Genomic DNA, 21,562 nt, shown 5'->3' with positions numbered 1-21,562 from the left:
GGAAACATTTTGACTTTCCCCCATATAATAATTTCATCCAAGTTGACATGTGCCCACAAAAGGTTTCAGTTTCAACAAAACTGCATTTTTCGAAGGGAAACTGTCCTATCAAAAAGTTTGGACCAGATCTAGTTATTAGTATTGCTGAAGGCTGGGCGCCCCCCAGTGGAGGGGGAAGACGGGAAAGAGTTTAGTCTGATTTTGATTCTCTGCTGATTTGTAATGAAGGGAGATATGCTGCTTTGGGGGAGACTGGTGCATTTTATGAGTGGGGAAGTGTGTAGTCGGAAATAGGAGGGGAGGAATGTGTGTTGGGGGCAGGGGGTTCATTACATCTGTAAGAACAAATGTGCCTATCTGATGCTCTGTTCCAACTGTTTGATATTATTTTTGTTGTAACAGTTCCCCAAGAACCTCGCTGTCTCAGCTATGCCCGTGTTGTGAGGTGTCATATCTTCTAGAGCCTGCCCAGTCTAATTGCGGAAAGCTTCTGGCAGTGGTAATGTGCTGCGTGTATTGATCAATTCTCTTACAGTGCTGTCAACTGCTCAAAGTTCTGTTTTAGCTGTTAATGGGCTTCCCTCTTTAATGGGGATTTGGAAATCCCTTCACTTCAGGAATTCCCTCTTTTACAGATCTCAAGTAAATGCCCAACATGCCTCACCGGACCATTCATCTCTTCTGTAAGGGACTTCGGCTCCATGACAACCCAACTCTGCTGGCCGCACTGGAGTCCTCAGAGGTTGTGTATCCAGTCTACATTCTGGATAGATTTCAGAGTAGCAGCCGTGTTAGTCTGTATCCGCAAAAAGAACGGGAGTACTTGTGGCACCTTAGAGACTAACAAATTTATTAGAGCATAAGCTTTCGTAAATAAATTTGTTAGTCTCTAAGGTGCCACAAGTACTCCTGTTCTTTATTCTGGATAGAAAGTTCCTGATATCTGCAATGAATATGGGAACTCTGCGCTGGCATTTCCTGCTGCAGTCCCTCGAGGATCTGCAGAGGAACCTAACTAAACTGGGCTCTTGCTTACTGGTTATTCAAGGAGAGTATGAGTCAGTTCTTCGAGACCATGTTAAAAAGTGGAACATTACCCAGGTAACTCTAGATGCTGAGATTGAACCATTTTACAAAGAGATGGAGAGGATCATACAAGTTCTGGGGGGAGAGATGGGATTTGATGTGCTTTCTTTGATGGGCCACATGCTTTATGACATCAGATGGTACGTAACTGCCACAAGGCAATTTCTCAATAATCTTTTGTTTATGTTTAGTTTTAACAAATATCAGTGGGAAATGCCTAGTGATTCTGATTCTTTTAGATTCTAATATTTGAGCTTTTAGAGAGTTGAGCTTCCTGGGATGAATGTAACATTGTGTGTCAGTCAGTAAGGACCAGAGGAGGGAATGCACATGAATTGGAATTGGAATTAGAATTGGGGCTGTGACTTGGTATGCTAGTTATAATGTTTTATTAATATGCACCCTTTGGCCGGTGGTGGGTTTAGTTCAATCCTTTATATAATCTACTCTTTAAAAAACAAAATCTAAATCGGCAGGGAAGAATGTAATTATGGTTTTTTTACCCATTTCATCTGATTATATCAGTGTTTATTTTCAAGCATTAGGGGTTTTCTAATCAGCTTAATGTTTTGCCCATGAAAGAAATTAAAATGCAAACACCACCAATCAGATACTGTTTGTGGTTTATTCAAAACCGAATGGCTGCAGATATTGGAGATTTATTATGAATTTGGAGATCAAATCGTGTTTTACATTATTAATTAATAAACTGCTGATCCTGTAGACACTTGCGCATGTGAGCAAATCTGTATATATGGAGCGCCCTGTTGAATTCAAAGGGGTATTTGCATGCATAAATTTATTCATGTGGATAAGCATTTACAGGATTGGGGCCTCAGTAATTGATTGCTAGACAGAAGTGACAGCAAAGGAGGGCTCAATCAACATTTTAACTTCTCCTGTCTGCATATTTCGATGATTGCTAGTATATAGGTCATTCAATTGTTTTTGGCTGGAGGATTAAATTTATGATTGCTCGCGGGTGCTATGGAGAGATGGAAATCTGTTAAGGTCTGAAACTACATCTTGTTCCCCATGGGGAGAATTCCCCATGGCAACAGAAAGGCCCGTTTTAGTCACTGCCACTCCATCTGGGTGCTGGGCTCTGCCCCCACAAAGCAAATTGCATGATTGAGGCCTTGAGTGGTCACTAACTTTCATAATAAGGCTGATTTCCTTCCACTCCTCTATACACCACATCCCACAAAAAGAGTTGTGTGGCCTTTGGTTCTTGCAGGTGTCATCTGTGGCCAGGAAAATTCCTTTTTGTTTTACATTTCTTGCTAGGGCAAAGATTGTAAGTGGATTTAAAAATAAAAAACATTTTGGAAACCAACATGGATCTAATCCATTGAAATTAATAAAAACAGAGTCTTTCCAATTCTATTCATAGTCTGTTTAAAAAATTGTAAAACTTGCAACCCTGCAAGTGGATTGGTCCAAGTGGACCTGGACACTTGCACAGAATTCCATTGAAGTCAGTGGGGCTTTGCATAATGGACTGTGACATCTGTACCAGGAACCTCATAACAGGGATGTTCCATCTCTATGCTATAGCCAGTTTATTCATCAGCTCTGCTTGCATGACTGACACCTGCCGCTTCCATTTTCTACATGGTTTATATTCATACTACAAGTGGTCTTGTCTTGGTTCAGGATTTTGGACATGAATGGTGGGACTCCCCCCTTGACATACAAAAGATTTCTTCATATCCTCTCTGTACTTGGGGACCCTGACATGCCTGTACGAAACCTTACAGCTGAGGATTTCCAGTAAGTAATTTTCATACAGCAAAAATAGACAACCCAGTAAAGAGCTCTTTCTCTCTTATCATCATGAGGGAAGGATATGGACAGTTTAAATGACACTATTAGATGATATATTGCATTATTTGAACATGTAATTAAATAATGGGTTATATGTACAAAGAATGTGCAACTGTGACTAAGAGGGTTAAAATAATAATAATACTTAATACTAAATTATTATTATTTATTATTTATTGCATAGCATCTAGGAGACCAAGTTATGGACCAGGTCCCCATTGTGCTAGGCACTGGGCAAACACAGAACAAAAGACAGTAACACTTGGATGTGTAAGCAAGGGAATATTGGTGGCATTACCTCAGTATGTTACATTGGTGAGGCCATTATTGGGATACTGTGTCCACTTCTGGTGTCCATACTTTAAAAAGGATGTTGAAATAATTGAAGGGGTTCAGGGAAGAGCTACAAGTGTAATTTGAGGTCTGGAAAACCTGCATTATAGTGAGCCGTTAATGAAGCACAATCTATTTAGTTCATCCAAGAGTCTATAAACTGATCATGGTCTATAAACACCTACATCAGGAGATGGTTTCTAACAGCAGAACACTTTCTAATCTAGCAGACAGAGGCATGACATGAGTCAATGGCTGGAAGTTGAAGCTAGGCATAATCAGATAGATTTTTACAAGTAAAGGTAATTAACCTCTGGAACAACTCTATTCTGTATAAGTCTTATATCGTGCTTCTCAGCATAGTATCTGAGCACCATCCCACAATGCATTAAGCAGTGACAAACATCCGTCATGTGTTGCTTGGTCTCTCATTCTCTCCCCAGGGAAGAAGCATATGCAGTGGAATATCTTGTTTAATAGATATTTAAAAAAAAATACATGTTGCTATGTGCTTGTTAGAGAAGGCAAGGTCTCTTGGAGTGGAAGGTGGTATGGTTTGTGATGGTCCTTAGTTCCTGGGGCAGTTCATTTCACTGTCTCAGTCTGACCTCCAAGGAAGTTTTGTCTCCTGCACAGACAAGCTTTACCCTTACAGTAGATAGTTCCATTGGACCAGAGGAGTGGATTTGTTGACCACAGTCTACACATCCTGGAGTTTTAGGCTCTTTTCGATACTGTGGGCCATGCCATGGAGTGCCTCGAAGATAAGGACTGAGACCTTGAACTTGATTCAACATTCTATGGCAAGCTAGTGTAGGGAACAGAGGATGGGTGTCATATATTCCAGGTAGCCTGTGATGCTGAGCAGACGCATAGCAGTGTTCTGGACTAGTTCTGTTTTTTAAGTGCTGAAACTCATGCCCAAGTGTGTTGCATTGCTGTAGTCCAACTGAGAAGTGACAAAGTCTTGAATAACAAGCCAGGTTATCGGCCACCAGAATGGGACGGAGTCTCCTAACCAATCGGACAGGATAGAAAGCATTACTTGTGAATGCTGCTGTCTGAGAGCCTAGCATCACCAAGGAGTCCAAGAGTACTCCTAACTGTGAACTGAATTGACCAACTGTGGGTGTGAACCTTCAACCAAATTGTTCAAAATGCCCTGCCCACCAGTGTTGCCTCTGTCTTGCTCGGGTTCAGCTTCCGCCAGCTGTACTTCATCTGTGAGCTGATCTCATCCAAGCACTGGGCCATCTTGATGGTAGTGGTGTGGTCATATGTTGTGAAGGACAGATAGAGCTGTTTATATGCATCCGAAGAAGTGGGCTGTAGTCCACGAAAGCTTATGCTCTAATAAATTTGTTAGTCTCTACGGTGCCACAAGTACTCCTGTTCTTCTTTTTGCAGATAGAGCTGTGTGTCATCTTCATATTGCTGGCAGCTGAGTCCATGTTTTCTGACCAGTTCACCTAGTGGCTGCATGTCAGTGTGGTAAAGACCTGGAGAGAGAATTGATACTTGTGGCATTCTACAGCTGAGAGGTCTAATAGTGGAGGTTTAGTTACCCATCACTTCTTGTTGGGTGCATCCCTCCAGGAAGGACTGAAACCATTTTAGTGTATTACCCGGTTTCCCTGTTTCAGGTGAGACAGCAGTGCCCAATGGTTGACAGTGTTGAATGCTGCAGAGAGGTCCAGGAGGATGAAAATGAACATTTGTCCTTCATCAGTTGACATAAGGAGATCATCCATCTGTGCCACTAAAGCAGTTTCGGTCCCCTCTCTGGGCCTGAATCCAGATTCTGCCAGGTCTAGATTATTGGATTCAGTTAGATGAGCTTGTAGTTGACATTTAGCTAACTTTTCTGTGAGCTTGCTTAGGAATGGGAAGTTTGACACTAGGTGGTATTTGGCTAGAGCTGATGTAACTAGAATGGGTTTCTTCAGTGTTGGCTGGTCTGTTGTGTGTTTTCAGGAGGAAGGGAATGACTAACTAAGGGATGTGGTGGAATCTCCATCACTTGAAATCTTTGGATGTCTCTTTCTAAAAGATACACTGTAGCTAACCTGGAAATCATAGGTTTAATGCAGGAATCACTTGGTGAAATTCTGTGGCCTGGGTTTTGCCAGTTTCTACTATATAGTCATAGTGGTCCCTTTGGTATTTAAAATCTATTAATTTAATGCACAAGGGGCCAGAGTTAAGGTTACACGGGCATTTATTTCATCAGACCTTGCTGATGCAGTAGACAAGATTACATTGTGTGTGTGTGTGTGTGTGTGTGTGTGTGTGTGTGTGTGTGTGTGTGTGTGTGTGTGTGTTTTCTCTCATGCACACAGGTATTACTGAGGGAAGCTGAGTCAAAGAGATACGTTTTTTATTTTGTTCTGAAAGCAGTGAAGTTAGTGATCCAGAGGGGAGTTGCATCAGGGCAGGAAAGATGATGTAGTAGGTAGAGCATTGGACTAGAATTTCAGACACCTGGGTTCCATTCCCATCTCAGCCACAGACTTCCCGTGTAACCACAAGTCAGTCACTTAGACTCATAGACTCATAGACTTTAAGGTCAGAAGGGACCATTATGATCATCTAATCTGACCTCCCGCATGATGCAGGCCACAAAAGCTGACCCACCCCCTTTCCCTTAACTCAGCTGTTGAAGTCCCCAAATCCTGTGATTTAAAGACTTCAAGTCGCAGAGAATCCTCCAGCTAGCGACCCCCACCCCATGCTGCAGAGGAAGGCGAAAAACCTCCAGGGCCTCTGCCAATCTACCCTGGAGGAAAATTCCTTCCCGACCCCAAATATGGCGATCAGTAGAACCCCGAGCATGCAGGCAAGATTCTCCAGCCAGACCCTCATTGACCATTGATACTATTTACCAGCGATGGCACGTTGTTGACTAATGGACTAATATCATGTTATCCCATCAAACCATTCCCTCCATAAACTTATCTAGCTTAATCTTAAAGCCAGAGAGGTCCTTCGCCCCCACTGTTTCCCTCGGAAGGCTGTTCCAAAATTTCACCCCTCTGATGGTTAGAAATCTTCGTCTAATTTCAAGCCTAAATCTACCATGTGCTTGAGCTCCCATCTGTAACATGAAGAACAGGAGTACTTGTGGCACCTTAGAGACTAACAAATTTATTAGAGCATAAGCTTTCGTGGACTACACGAAGTGGGCTGTAGTCCACGAAAGCTTATGCTCTAATAAATTTGTTAGTCTCTAAGGTGCCACAAGTACTCCTGTTCTTCGTTTTGCGGATACAGACTAACACGGCTGCTACTCTGACATCTGTAACATGGCCCTCACAGGGGTGTTGTGAGGATAGAATTAATTGATTATGGTGAGACCCCCAGATATCACTTAGTCCTGCCATGAGTGCAGAGGACTGGACTAGATGACTTTTCAAGGTCCCTTTTAGTCCTATGATTCTGTGATTACAGTGGTGAGAGCCATGTGAGTAGATAGATAGATTGTCTTATGGGTTCTCTTACACTCTGTTTACTTTTCCTTATTTTTTTAATTCCTGGTTACCTTTTTAAATGCATGATGAAAGATAAAGAGGCTCATGCTTGCATAGTGCTGTGCTCCATGAAGGGCTCACGTTACGCCAGTGCTCCGAGATCTGCACTGCCTTCCAGTTCATTTCCAGGTGTCACTGAAACATGGCTGCACCCATGTTTCAGGGTGAGTAAAAAGGCCTTTTGTAACATAACTCTCTTTTTGATGTGGGTGCTGGATGACTCAGGGGCCCTGACTGACCCTCTTCTTTTCCTTCCTATTTGAGGGGACACACCCCACCCTGTTGCGCATCAATCATCGGAGGGGGTGGGGCCAGCCCCAGCAGCAGAAATGTGGGATTGCTCAAAGGGCCACAGCTCTGGGAGACCAGGAGCACCCTGAAGGGCAGGGGCAGAGGGGAACCTCCTGCTGGATTAGCAAGGGACGGATGGGGAGGACAGTTGAAAGGAGCGACTTTGCCTCCTGTCCCTGATAAAACCTATCACAGCCCAGAGAGGCCCATCTCCAGAGATGGGAGAGACAGCAAGGGGGTGGGGCAGGAACAGGGGGTTTGGAGGGAGGGATAGCTCAGTGGTTTGAGCATTGGCCTGCTAAACCCAGGGTTGTGAGTTCAATCCTTGAGAGGGCCACTTAGGGAACTGGGGAAAAATCTGTCTGGGGATTGGCCCTGCTTTGAGCAGGGGGTTGGACTAGATGACCTCCTGAGGTCCCTTCCAACCCTGATATTCTATGATTCTATTTACAATAAGAAGGTACAAGCCTGAGGATGGAGGGGAGGAGGTTCTCCCTCCCCACCCCCAAGACTAGGAGGAGACTGCTGGGAAGGGGAGGAGGGGCCGAAAGGAAAGCACCTTGGCCCTCCCTGCCACAAACACAGCAGACTGGGAGTGAGACGGTGTGCTGTGCAAGGGCTGTGCTGCAGGGAGCTCAGCAGGCCAGTTGCTGGACCCAGACCTGAGCGCTGCTCTCCTGTCTCCATCTGCATCCTATAGGGCTGAGAACTGCCTCTCTGCACTCCCATTCCAGTGGCAATGATCTGTGCATGTCCCCACCCTTGCCACCACCACAGGTTGGGGTGAGCACATCCCCTGCTCAGACACAACCTATCGCTCACCCTGGCCTTCCCGGATCCAGTGTCACCCTGACACTGTCTAGTGTCACACCACAGTGGGTCTCCCTGTGTCCTTGCTTGGACTCATTCATCATGGAAGGGTCTGCTCAGAGGTGCAGCCACGGGAGGTGAGGGAGGCATGTCCCCCGACTTTTCACTGTGCTGCTGCTGTCTTCTTTAGTGGCTGCAGGAGAGGCTCATTCCATCTCCTGATCACAACTCTCCGCTAACGTTTTTCAAGGAGGCTGCAGACGGGGACCCCTGACTACATTACCTCTCTTGCTCTGGCTTATTGCTCTGGTTGCATTGCCCTGTACCATGATTAAAGAGGAGACAGGAGTGATCTCCTTGGCATGCTGGATGGGAAGTGCTCTTCCTCCCTCCTCTTCATCATGTTCTCTCTTTGAAAGAAGCCTCTCTTTTCAATTAGGAGATGTAAGCCTCCTCCTGAGCTGCGCCTGGCTGAATGTTACAGGATGCCCCTCCCCGAGGATTTGGAAATCCCCTAAGAGAGTCAGTCCCCCTGGAGAGGGGGAGAAACTGAAGGGCTGCAGCGACTAGAGCAACGCTTGAAAAATCAGGTGAGTCTCGCTTTTGATGTACCCGTTTCTTTTCCTCTTGCTCTGGATGCTTGCTAATAGCTCCATACTGACCCAGGTTATTATGGCCCTTAGCCCTGCTGCAGATGGCTGGGTCTGATCCCAGCTGGCAGAGAGGCTGGCCATAAAGGATCACTCAGCACCAAAGCACCTTGCTTCATCCCAGCTCTTGGCTTCTGGCAGGGCTGACATCCCTGGGCTGGCATAGATGTCTCCAAGCAAACAACTCACGTCCTCCTGGCATTTCAGAAGCCACCTACCAGGCTAAGTGGAAAAGATCTGTAGTTTGGTACAGTCACACCCAAGTGGACCCTCTTATACATTCAGAATACTCCTCTGACAAGACCTGTCAGCTTTTTTGGGGGAACCTGAGCTTTTGGGGGCCCATAGAGTAGAAGCAACCTAGTCTCTGGCCTCACACAGAAGGTTGATGTACACCTCTACCTCAATATAACGCTGTCCTCGGGAGCCAAAAAATCTTACCGTGTTAGCATTCAGCTCAGACTGTAGACGGGCCTCCATTGTGTAGCAGAACATATACAATGCACACATGACCACCCAGAGAGAGATAAGGGTCTCTTTCCTCCTGCCTAACAGAAGCATGTTTGTCACCTTCTCGTGACTTGCCTTAACTCATAAAGATGAGCCTGGGAGCTTAAATTCCTAACAGTACTAGACACTAAAAATCATGGACTCAGTAGAGATACTGGTTTTATGTCTCGTAACAACAATCTGTAACCCACTAGCCCTCCTTTGTCCTATGCCTGCAGCGGTGTTAATTTCCCGCTTCATCTTGAATAGGCTCTTGTAACATCTGTTAAGTCCTTATGCTGAACAATCTGTCCCACCTTGTATTTAGCTGTGACACTCAGATTGCCTTTCTAGATCTGAAGAAGAGCTCTGTGGAGCCTGAAAGCTTGTCTCTCTCATCAACAGAAGTTAGTCCAATAAAAGATATTCCCTCAATATTCCCACAGTCTCTCTAATATCGTGGGACCAGCATGGCTACAACAAAACTGCAAACAATTAGCAATACATTCATTTTGAAATTATTCTGATGACCAGTGGGCTACTGGCTCTCAGTAGAGACCTCACATGCCACCTACTAGTGCAAACAAACCATTGTGTTTGGTTACATAGGCTTGTCTCATAGATATCAAATAGGTTCTTGTAACAGGCTGTAAAGCCTCATCCTTTTGGTAGGTGATGATCCTGCTGGAAAGTGGCTTTTGCTGATTCACAATTGCAGGGGGGAAATTTCCCTACTAGCTATAAGAAAAGTGGTAGTGGCTTTCCCTGGGAGATATGGGCTATGGCTACACTGGCAATTCACAGCACTGCAACTTTCTCACTCAGGGGTGTGAAAAAACACCCCCCTGAGCGCAGCAAGTTACAGTACTGTAAAGCACCAGTGTAAACAGTGCCCCAGCGTTGGGAGCCGCGCTTCCAGCGCTGTAAGCTAATCCCCTCGTGGAGGTGGAGTACCTGCAGCACTGGGAGAGCTCTCTCCCAGCGCTGACGCGCAACCACACTCGCACTTCAAAGCACTGGCGTGGGAGCGCTTCCACGGCAGCGCTTTGAAGTTTCGAGTGTAGCCACGGCCTTAGAGTGTGGGCTGAGCTCTCCTCAAAAGGAGGAACCCCGGGTCATCAAAGTCTAAGTAGAAGACTTGGGTTACATTTTGTATTTCATTTTGATTTGAGTTCTTTTCACGCATAATGCCCACCTCCAGGAAGGGGCACAGCTTGTGTGGTCTGTGTTTGGAGTGTAGTGGGGAAGCCATCTGCCCACAGCTCTTTTCTGTTTCATTAACAGGACATACGTTGTGGTGTTCTGCCTATCAGTACACACGCATTTTCTGCCCGGTCCGCTTTGGCAAACGCACAGATCCAGAAGGGCAATATATCCGGTAAGAAGACACAATGTAAGAAGACACAATGTAACAATCCTTTTTTTTATTATTATTCTAGGTACTTATTTGGCACTTGCTACTGTAGTACCTGAGTACCTAGCAGTCTTCACTGCCAGTATTCTGTAGTCCAGTGGGGTAGGGCAGAGCTATTATCCCTGTTTTACAGATGGGGCACAGAGCGACTAAGGGACTTGCCCAAGGTGACACGGGAAGCTTGTGGCAGAACAGAATATTGAGCATGTGTCTTCCAAGTCCCAGGCCGGCACGCTCACCACTGGGCCATCCTTTTTCTCTAATGCAACAGTTTATCAGTCTATACCACGCTTTCTGGTCCTGTCCTTGTGTTTTAGCAGAAACCTGCACTGGGACTCAGGAAAGCTGGGTTCTATTCCTGCCTGTGCCACTGGCCCAGTGGGTGACCTTGGGCAAGTTACTTTCCCCGTTCTGTGCCTCAGTTTCCCCATCTATAAAATGGGGATCATGCTCCTGACCATCTTTGTGAAACATTTTGAGAGTTACTGATGAAAAGCACTGTAGATCATTAGTGTCTCATCATTGCTGATAAAGATATTGATCAGGCTCATGTTTAAGTAATTGGCAATTTTACAATAGACTTCAATAAGAACAGGATCCGGCGCTAACTAGGTATTTGTGTCTAAGCATACATTCTCCTTTTTCCCTTGCCGCCTCCTGCTGTCTGATTCATTTAGATCTGTCTCAAACTCTTACAGCTGAAAGAGACATGCTGAAATATAAACATGGTTGCTTAGCACTCTTGTGCATTGAAATACTCAAGTATTTGCCTAGAGAATTTAAATATATATATATATATATATATATGTATGTATGTATTTTTTTTTTTTTTTTGTAGAAAATACCTCCCAGTGCTAACGAATTTTCCTTCCAAGTACATCTACGAACCTTGGACAGCACCAGAAGAGGCACAGAAGCAGGCAGGATGTATTATAGGTAATTCTGAGGCCATGTTAAGGATTTTGCTACTGATATGGTTGTGTGAAATAAGTATTTGCTTGAGACGAAAACGTAACATTTGAAACAAGGATTTGGCCCTTACATTCTGAAATGGATTAGCCTAACATTTTTGGTTGTTTCAGCTCTCAGATAAAGATGACTCATTATTACACACTGCACAGGGCTGGCTCCAGGCACCAGCCAACCAAGCACGTGCTTGGGGCGGCACCTTAGAAGGGGCGGCCAATGTTGGAGTGGCGGGGGGCGCTCGCAGTGTTTTGATTTCTTTTTTGTTCGGCAGGGTGGCGCTCAAGGGTTTATTTTTTTTTTGTTTCAGCCGGGCAGCGCGGGGGGTGTTTTGGCGGCGCGGTGCGGCGCTGGGGGGTGGGGCTTCGGCGGCGCAGCGCTCGGGGGTGGGGGTTTGGCCGGCGCTCCGATCCGGGGGTTTGGCCGGCCCGGAGTGGGCTCGGGGGGGGGGGTTTGGCCGGCCCGGCGCTCCGGGAGTTTGGCTGGCCCGGCGCGGGCTCGGGGGGGGCGGGGGGCAGGGGTTTGGCCGGCCCAGTGCTCGGGAGTTTGGCCAGTGCAGCGCGGCGCTCGGGGGGGGGGGGGGTTGGGCGGCCCAGCGCAGCGCTCGGGGGGGGTTGGGCGGCGCTGGGGTGGGGGTTGGGCGGCACGGCGCTGGGGGAGGGGGGTGTTACGGCGGGGCAGTGCTCTTCTTTTTTGCCTGGGGCGGCAAAAAAGTTAGAGCCGGCCCTGACACTGCAATATGACTTCAGGGTCTGCTGTGCCTTAATATTGTCCCATGTGCCAAACCTAATGCAGTCCCTCAGGCTGTTGTCTGTCAGATGTACTCACATGGCCCCCATTGCGATAGTCTCTGAATGCCAAGCAATGATCAATATATCCTCCTTTGCTGCTGCAAGGTAGAGATGTGCTGTCATCCCTGTATTACAGATGGGGAGTTGAGGCCCAGAGAGACAAAGGGCCCAGGCTCACACAGGAGGTCTGTGGTGGAGCTGGGCACTGAATCCACTGCTCCCAAGTCCCAGGCTAACACCCTAACCACTCAGCAAAATAACAAATGTAAGAGCAAATGTGCCAACTGGACAGGACATATTAGAAAATACCATCAAAGAAAAAAGGTTCAGGTGGTTGGGACATGTATACCGTATGGAAGATGGGAGGTACACTAAGCAAGCATTGAATTAGGTATCCATGGGAGGAAAAAGCAAGGAAAGCCAAGAAAGAACAGTGACGGAGGATATTGAATGTGCAGGCATCACCTGGGAGGAAGTATCACAACTCGCAAGCAACCATAGTTAGTGGAGGAACTGGACTTCCTGATGTGTCAGAGACACAGGAGGAACTAAGATCTAAGTGTGACGGTTCTTGTGGTACACAGGACTATGAGTCACCTTGTTACACCTCTGCCTCCAGCATAAAGGAGACTTGCTGGAGCTTAACTGGGTGTCAGCTCCCTGACATCACCAGCCTGTTCGCCAGCTAACCACCCTCTTCTGGGCAATGCCAGCCCTGACTTTGCCTTGCAGGTTAACAACAGGCGCCCCCCAGTCTCCAGGCCCATTTGACACATTCCCCTGTAGCGTCCTGTCCCTTATCCCCTGAGCACTTCACCAAATCACCAGGTCTGCTGTCCCCAAGGGAACAGTGCACACGCCAGCTTGTGTGATTCAACACTGGATCAGCACCTGGCTCAATATCACAGCACTGAGATACACTGATAGTGCAAACAAGGATACGTGTACTACCAAAGACTCAAGATTCAAGAGATAGTGAGTAAGGATAATGGAAACAAAAAGTTATGTATAAAACAAAATCATCGTGTACTTTCTAGAGACTAAACTTACCAGGCTAACCTCCTGTCTAAAAATGTTTACCTCCCTCCTGAAAAGTTAAAGTCACGGGGGCAGCATTTCAATGGAGGTTAGTTGTGATCCCATTTTCATTAATGTAAACATACTGCCCATTTACTTCCTTGGAGTAGGATAATGAGCTGTCTTTTTTGTTTCCCAGATAAAGTCCAGTGAATCCTTGATATGCATCTCAAGATATTCCTCTGCTGTGTTTCTCTGCCTGTTAGTTCCTTTCTGAAATTCTTACAATCCTTCATCTGTGTTCAGCTTAGACAGGTGATGGGAGACCCATTGTGAGTGAGACAATACTTAAAGTACATTTCAACAGAGAAACATCCCTTGTCTGACAGAAAACCTGTTTGTCAACTCTGCCTTGATACAGACTTTAAAACATATTTTCAGGAGATATATATATATATATATAACTCCTTATATAATATCCTTATCCTTACCCCGGCTTTCATTTAAGATCTCACACAACATTTATTGGTGAACCAGAATGTACATACCGAGAATCAGGATATTTCTGTAATCCCCTTGCCACTTGGCATCAAGAAGCTCTTGGGTCACACTAAGATTTTCTTATTTCTGGTTATCTTATTATCTCGCCCTCATGCAGAGACTAGTAGAAAACGCAGACTGAAGAGGTGCATACACCCTTGGTACAGGGGTGAATTTAATTCCCAGCTTTCCAGGCTTACCATTTTGTATCTAGTTGAAAAGTAAAAAATAAAAAGGCATGAATACTTTAATTTCAGGTGCAAATCCTTTTGAAAAGATAGTGTTTAAATAAATCACATTTGTAGAAATGCCTGCCCATATTTTCTGTCAGGTCAAGATTATCCACTCCCTATGATAAACCACAAGGAAGCCAGTGACCGTAATCTGCAGCTCATGAAACAGGTCAGAGAAGAACAGTAGGGAACAGCACAGCTCACAAGAGGTAAGATAAGCTAAGAGACTGCACATTCAGTGTGATTGCAATACAAGCACTAGCCATGGTTGTGAATTAGTGTGCTCTTTCGGTGTGATTGGAATTGTGCTGATAACTGATCATTAGAGCCCTGCGCAGATACAAAAATGCGGATCTGCATCTGCAATCATTAACTTGTATCAGACCATGATCCGCACTCCACATTTTATATATATCCATCAGGGCTGCCCGATATGTAAAACATTTAAGAGAGATTTGCAAATGGGTTTCTAAATCTGCACCTGGCCGTGTACTCTAAACCTACCTTTGTGCTTACAGTGCTCGATTCAGCAAGGTGCACTTAATGCTCCTCCACACCTCCTTAGAAGGACACAACGAATTATAGATTGTCACAGTTCAGGGAAAATGCACCTGTATTCCCACTCTGTGGTCCAGCCACGTCACCCACTCTTAGGCTCCTGGATCCCCAGCCAATACCTCTCTTGGGCGGAGACATGTGCCACTCTCCCTTCTGACCCGGGAATTTCCAGGCTGCACAGCTCTCAGCCTACAGTGCGAATTCCCCAACAAAGTCAGACTGCCTAAGCAGGCCTGCTTTACTTCTCTCCTCAGAGGCTATAAACAGTGTAATACAGTTAACTTACAGCACAGCTCTTTCTGCTAAAGCATTATAGAGAAATCACGTTAAAAACAGTAAAAGAACCCACACCCATGCTAACAAGCTTACCAGAGACCACTCCAACTAGGGCTCTGGCAGATGATCAGTCCTTCAGACTCCACCAAGGGGTTTTCTGCGGTCAAAGTTAATAACCATCTTGGCTCAGAACAAGAACCTTCATGAGTAGGTCAAGTCCTTCCAACCCTTCCCCAGAAGAACTGGGGCCTCCTTTGGAAAAGATGGTCCTGTCCATTTGCTGGTTCAGAAAACAGGCCTTGAGTCAGTTTAAACTCAGGCTATTTACCCAAAAGTCCTTTCTTTGCCTGCTGGTCTCTAGAGAATCCAGTTTGAATCCAGTATGCCTCTTACACCGAACTACAATCTCACCAGCCAGTATACTTCATCTGTACAGCCAATATAGATTACATACCACCAATTACATGCTGTAAATACTGATCTACAAATCTGGTCACCAGTGGACCAAATAATCACCTCTGTATAAAATGTCTGGTAACAATGAGGAATGCGGAGTTCTCATTTCTTCTCTATACGTTGCACACATACACACTCATTCAAATGAACAAAAAATTATGCCCAAAGAAATGGGGGGGGGGGTAGGGGGAATGGGTTCATTTATGCTGTGATTGAAAGGATTACAACTTTGTGGGAGTGAATGGAAACAGAAGAAAGTGCTGTACGTGCACTGGCACTGAAAGAGTTACATTTGCTGAAGAATGTAAAAACGAAATGGTTAGTTGGCATAAACTGAGTGTTCACTAGGGTTATTCAGAACCATCCAGATTTCCAGACGTGGTATATTAAGTATCCATTTTGCTTTGGGAAAAACAAAGGAGCATGATGTACTTTTAATATGTGATTTAGTTAGACTTCTTGGCTTATTACACCCTAAAGAGACCTCGAGTTCATAAGGGATTGTGGACTGAAACATCTGGAGTATGACTGAGCAGATTCCTTCCCAAAGGTCATGGATTTTGGATGATATAGAATGAAAAAGATACAGGGCTCAAATTTTACATTTCTTGCATAATTGTATTGTAATCTTGTGAAAAATGCTATATGATGTCAGAATGAAATGCTTCTCTCAAATATCAGCCTGAGTTTGTTTGAAATCATAACTTACTGGACTCCTTCTAGAACCCATGCCTGGTCCTGAGTGTGTGTCATATTGATGTCAAGGTCTTATTGTTAGTTGTTAGTGTTAAACCTAATAGAATTGCTGAGTACATCTGCTTTTAAAGACATGTGTTTCAAGGGGCTGCAGTGAAACTAAGGAGCCTTAGTGAAAGATGCTGAACATGAAGCTTTTTCATTGACTGTACAGTTATAAAGCTGTTCAGCATTTTTGTTTCAGATCATTAAAAATATCATATTTATTCTAGGTATGAACTCCTGCCGTTAGATAAAACTTTGCCCTCCCATGCCAAGTTTACTAGGGAATTAATTTCCTATTGCTGTGGAAATTCATAAACTTCCTTGTTTATATTTATGTTTGGCATATAATTTGTGCCATAGGCCTACTCTGCCCTTAATACAAAGTGAGATTTTACCAAAGTAGAAATTTGGCTTTCTGATGGCTCAGCTGGAATATCTCTGAGCTAAGAGAAATTCTTTTACCTCTTGGCTGCAAATAGACAAATTCAGACTTTGTAATTTACCATTCAGCAAGATGGGACAATTTTATATTAGGTATCTTAAATTGTTGCTCTGGTCTGAAAATGGACTGCAAAAATGGCCTCCTCTTACTCAGCTGATCATCTCCTTGTGATATCAGTGCCTCTGAGTAGGTTATTCTAAGCTAATGGCTACAGGGGGCTCGGCAACCATTTATGCAAACTCAACAAGTGAGGAGGACAGAAGATCTGCCATTTGCCTTCTGGTGTGCCCCCTCAGAGCTGAGCTCTGTGCCCCACAAATACTGGGCATCCCCCAAAAACCTGTCAGACGTTGTACTAGATTAGATGTTCCATTGAATTGGTCCAGTATGACAGCAGGTGGGATACAGGACTATATATAGCATTGATCTGATCAAGTGTGGTAAATCACCTTTGAGCTAACCACACGTGAAGATTTTAGCCTAGAGGAAACTCTTTTGAGAAAAAAGAACAGGAGTACTTGTGGCACCTTAGAGACTAACAAATTTATTAGAGCATAAGCTTTCGTGGAAGTGGGCTGTAGAACACGAAAGCTTATGCTCTAATAAATTTGTTAGTCTCTAAGGTGCCACAAGTACTCCTGTTCTTTTTGCGGATACAGACTAACACGGCTGCTACTCTGAAACCTGTCTTTTGAGAAAGTTATGAAAAAGAGATGGTTACAGAAAAGCCTTTGACAGAGTCGAGTGGAGTTGCTGTCTTACAACACTAACTATATTAATCTTTTCTCTTCTTTGCTAAAATGGATTAACTCCATATATAATGAATCAAGGAGTCAGAGCAGACATTGTGTAGGCATGTCTGAGAGATCTTCTGAAACCCCTTGTGCCCCACACCATTCAGATTCAAGAAATAGAAGGTGAAAATTTTAAATCAAATTATTCTAATTCCTTCCTGCAACTCAAGCCTCAATTTTTTCTTCCTAATAATTTTTTTCTTAATACTATAACTATGGGATTTACGTTCATAGATCAGAATATACCACACTTAACTAGTGAGATTTAGTGAAAGATGTTCAGTTGATGTAAATCTGCATAGCTCCTTTGAAATGGAGCTCCCTTGATTGACATTTGCTGAGGATCTGACCTAAAATATTTTGAGAAATGCACTTGATGTAAGTAAATGTGGTGCTTATGCTCCAAATCTGATATTGGATAAAGAAATCTGAACCACAAAAAGTATCTGGGAAACTTCTCTGGGTACTCCTTTCAGTTGAGCTGTATATGGGCACGGGGGTCTGCTTGCGCAGATCCAAGTGCAGGATCAGGGCCTTTAAAGCATAACATTTCCTCAATTTCTTTTGAGATCTGATAAAAAATTGTGACTCTAGAAACAAATGTGTATCAAAGGGAATCAAATGTTATTGGAGATCTTACACAACAAACTTGAGACTGCACATAGTATGGAGATGTGTAAAGCTGTAAGACAGCTGATAAAGTATAAATACCTAGTGAATGAACAATTGGAACAGGGAAATAAAAGTTTTTGATCAAAGGTATCTCTCCTTGGTCATCTTTTCTGAAGATGATTCCACACAGAAATTTCTCCATATTCTTTTTTCTTGGGTAATTGTATGCATCCCATAGTAATAGAAATCTGAAAGGTGCTGTCAGTACCTGAATGTATTTGAGAAATTTCACAGAGAACTGGTTTATAGGCTGTGAAACAAGATCTTTCAAAAAGCCCTCTCTCTCCCCTATCCCTTCTCCCATACACACAAACAAAAACCCTCTCTAGAAGTCATTGGCTAAATACAGTGGTGTGAAATAGGTGGCTTCTTTCATATTATTTCCCCTAGGCCAAATTCCACATTCTTTGGTCATGTTAAGTAGTACTTACTCAGAAGATGTGTCCCATTAAGCATAGTGGGAGTGAATAGTATTCATTCCAACTAAGGGTATGTCTTCACTTACCGGAGGGTCCGGCGGCAGGCAATCGATGTTCTGGGATCGATCCTGGAAGTGCTCGCCGTCGACGCCGGTACTCCAGCTCGCCGAGAGGAGTACGCGGCATCGACGAGGGAGCCTTCCTGCTGCGTCTGGACCTGCGGTAAATTTGGACTAAGGTACTTCGAATTTAGCTACGTTATTAACGTAGCTGAATTTGCGTACCTTAGTCCGAAGTGGGGGCTTAGTGGGGACCAGGCCTTAGGGTGTCAGAGTGCATTTCAAAGTGAATACAATGAAAGGAGGTGTATCTTTGATTCCATTGCTGACAAAGTAGGGAGAGAAAGGGCTTTGAATGACCACCTGAAATTACAGCTTCATTGATTGTGCTGCTTCTCTGTAGAATATAGATGAAAACCCAACTAGTTTGAATTAGCCTGAACTCACAGAAAGTTTTATTATCCACTGTGCCACCCAAAACACCACTCAAGGCCCATGTAAGCCCTTGAAATAGAATTTAAGTGATGGGACCAGGTCTTATGCTGCACAAGGGGACTCCCACCCAGAAATACAGCTACAGCTGTATCATTAGATCTGAGTGTCCTCCAGTGATCAATGTAGATAGTCCATAAATCAAATATACAGTGATTGATAGTTCTAAGCATCTCCTTATTAATTTGTATGTTCAGATGGAACAAATCATTCCCATTCCTGCACATTACCATGCCAAGATGAATGCATATTAGCCGTTAGCGCCTCACAGTCAGAACTATACATTCATCAGTTAATCCCCCCATCAACCCTGTGATGTAGGCAAGTACTATTATTCCTATTACAGATAGAAGTGGCTTGTCAGTGTCAGAGCCAGCAGTGAAACTATAGAGTTCCTGGCTCCCAGATCGTTCATATTGCCTGCCAATTTAAGATGTTTGTACGTGTGCTCTGTAATTTTACCTGCCAGCAATCATCACTGAACATCACATCTGATAGAGCCATAGAAATAATAATAATACCTAGCTCTTATATAGCACTTTAAGTAAATTTCAAAGCACTTTGCAAAGGAGATCAGTATCATTATCCCCATTTTACAGATGGGGAAACTAAGGCACCGAGAGGGGGAAGCAGACCTCCCAACAGTCCCAGGTCTATCCTGCTTTGACCTCCCAAATTCTCCCTGTACCAGCTGAAGTGAACATTTACCGCATTCAAGGCTGCCGGGGGGAATTACAGTTTGCCTTAGGACCCCAAATTATGTGGCATTGTGACCTGGCACATAGGGTTGCAGCGCCACTCAGGTTTGGTCCAGCTGTCCCTCTGTCTCCATCTACGGAGGGGCAGACGGGCCAAACCTGAGTGGTGCTGTGTCCTGCTTTAGCCACTTGAAATTTGCGGAGGTGTGGGGAAGTGACTTGCCCAAGGTCCCCCTGCAAGTCAGTGGCAGAGCTGAAAATAAAACTCAGGTCTCTTGAGTCCCTTTCCAGTGCTCTACCCACAAAGCTGCTTTTGTGCAGTAGTTTTATGCTTTTCCTTTTTCTCCCCCTCCCTAGATGACATGGATGATACAATGGAAATGGGGCTAAAGCGTGAACGCTCTGAAGAAAATTCAAAGAAAGGAAAACGTGCCAGGAACAGAGAACAGACATAGATTCTGTAAGGACTTAACCAAGATCTGCAGAATGGCAAAGAGAAGATCCAGACTCTTGTTGGGGGAATCATGTGAACAGTTAGTGATTGTACTGGATGAATGGCTTGTACTATATTTAAGTGCATTTGGGAACATTTAGTGTGCACCGGCAGGTAATACATGGATCAACTAATGCACAATGCAGTGCACTTTAAAAATCACCCTCCTCCCCCCGCCCCCACGCATTCATATTACTGCTCTGTGTAGACCAGCCCTAAAACTGCACTTGGTTGTGTGTGCCAACCCTACCTGTGAGCTCACAGTGCTCGATTCAGCAACGTGTATTAATGTGCATGTGGAAATATTAAGCACGCATGCAGTCCCATTGGTTTCCATATGACTACCCGTGTACTTAAAGTTAGACATGTGCTAAATACCTTGTGAAACTGGGGCTGCAACCCAGTTTTCGATAGCAGCACTATAGGCCATCACAGTAAGTTCCTGCAAAAATATGGGATTTTTTTTTTAATTGAATGCAAGCAAAAAGTCACTTTAAATTGAAATGTTTGTGAAATTTCAAAGAGAAGTAGAGTAGCCCATTGTCTGGTTGGGGGTTTTATTTGGGGAGGGGGTTGGTGGTTTTGTTTTAAATAGATTTTTGTTGTTGTTATGGTTGAAGTTTCTGACTTACGCAAAGTAGAGTCCACAGAACAATCCACCATCATGCATGGTGTCCTCCTGTGTCTCTGGGACAACCCCTTGAGGGACTGGTGGGAAGGGCAACTCCAACAGCAATCTGGCATCTCCAAGTTCCTTCATCCCAAAGAGCCCATGAACCTAGTACGGAAATGGCACGAATCATGACAATCAACAGGCCATGGACAGAGGTCAGAAATTTCTGGTGATAATGCTGGATCATACAGTGGCCTTTGACAATGCTCATGACAAGGCGTTGCTAGTACATCTGCAGGACCTCGCAGGAATTAATAAAATCACATAGCTACACAGGCCAGAAGGGGATCAGTCCTGTCACCTCTGCTGTACAAAGTCTACATGAAGCTGCTGCGGGAAGAGATGGCATGCGGATGATATTCAGCTCTACGGTTCTTCATCAGACGCAGTAGTTGCCAGGGGACCTGGATGAAAGCCAGGTCTCTAAAACTTATTTGGGAGAAGATGGAGGTGCTGCTCATTAGCAAGGGAAAGTATTTTTGAGAGGAAGCACTGGTGCAATTTGTTACTGCTCCATCTGCTCAGATGTGGTCAACCCCCACAGTCTTGGGGTTTAACTAGACACCTCACTGCTCCTAGCCATACAAACTGCATTAGTGTCCAGAACATCTTTGCCAACTACAGGTGGAAACGGGGGCTTGGATGTGGATCTTGCCTTGTCATAGTCAAGGTTTCAGTCATTACTCACAAGCCCCATATGGCCTAGGCCTAAAATCTCACTACCTAAAAGAGCACCTTTCCATCTCTGATCTATGCTTATCAAGAGCACTGTAACTAACTATCTTAAAGGTGACACTTGGGATAGCCAAAGATAG

The 21,562-nt window shown here is 44.6% G+C and overlaps 1 protein-coding gene and 1 pseudogene across 1 annotated transcript in view; one reads left to right on the top strand and one right to left on the bottom strand.

Moving 5' to 3' along the window:
• The window catches only part of LOC128837041 (protein NKG7-like), a 40,422-nt gene that overhangs the window by 6,571 nt on the left and 12,289 nt on the right, over positions 1-21,562 (bottom strand). The window lies entirely within an intron of this gene.
• On the top strand, positions 647-20,036 carry LOC128836065 (cryptochrome-1-like; annotated as a pseudogene).

The sequence above is a fragment of the Malaclemys terrapin genome, chromosome 4, assembly GCF_027887155.1.
Source record: "Malaclemys terrapin pileata isolate rMalTer1 chromosome 4, rMalTer1.hap1, whole genome shotgun sequence".
Classification (NCBI taxonomy): Eukaryota; Metazoa; Chordata; order Testudines; family Emydidae; genus Malaclemys; species Malaclemys terrapin.
This window is presented reverse-complemented; position numbering and strand designations above follow the sequence as displayed.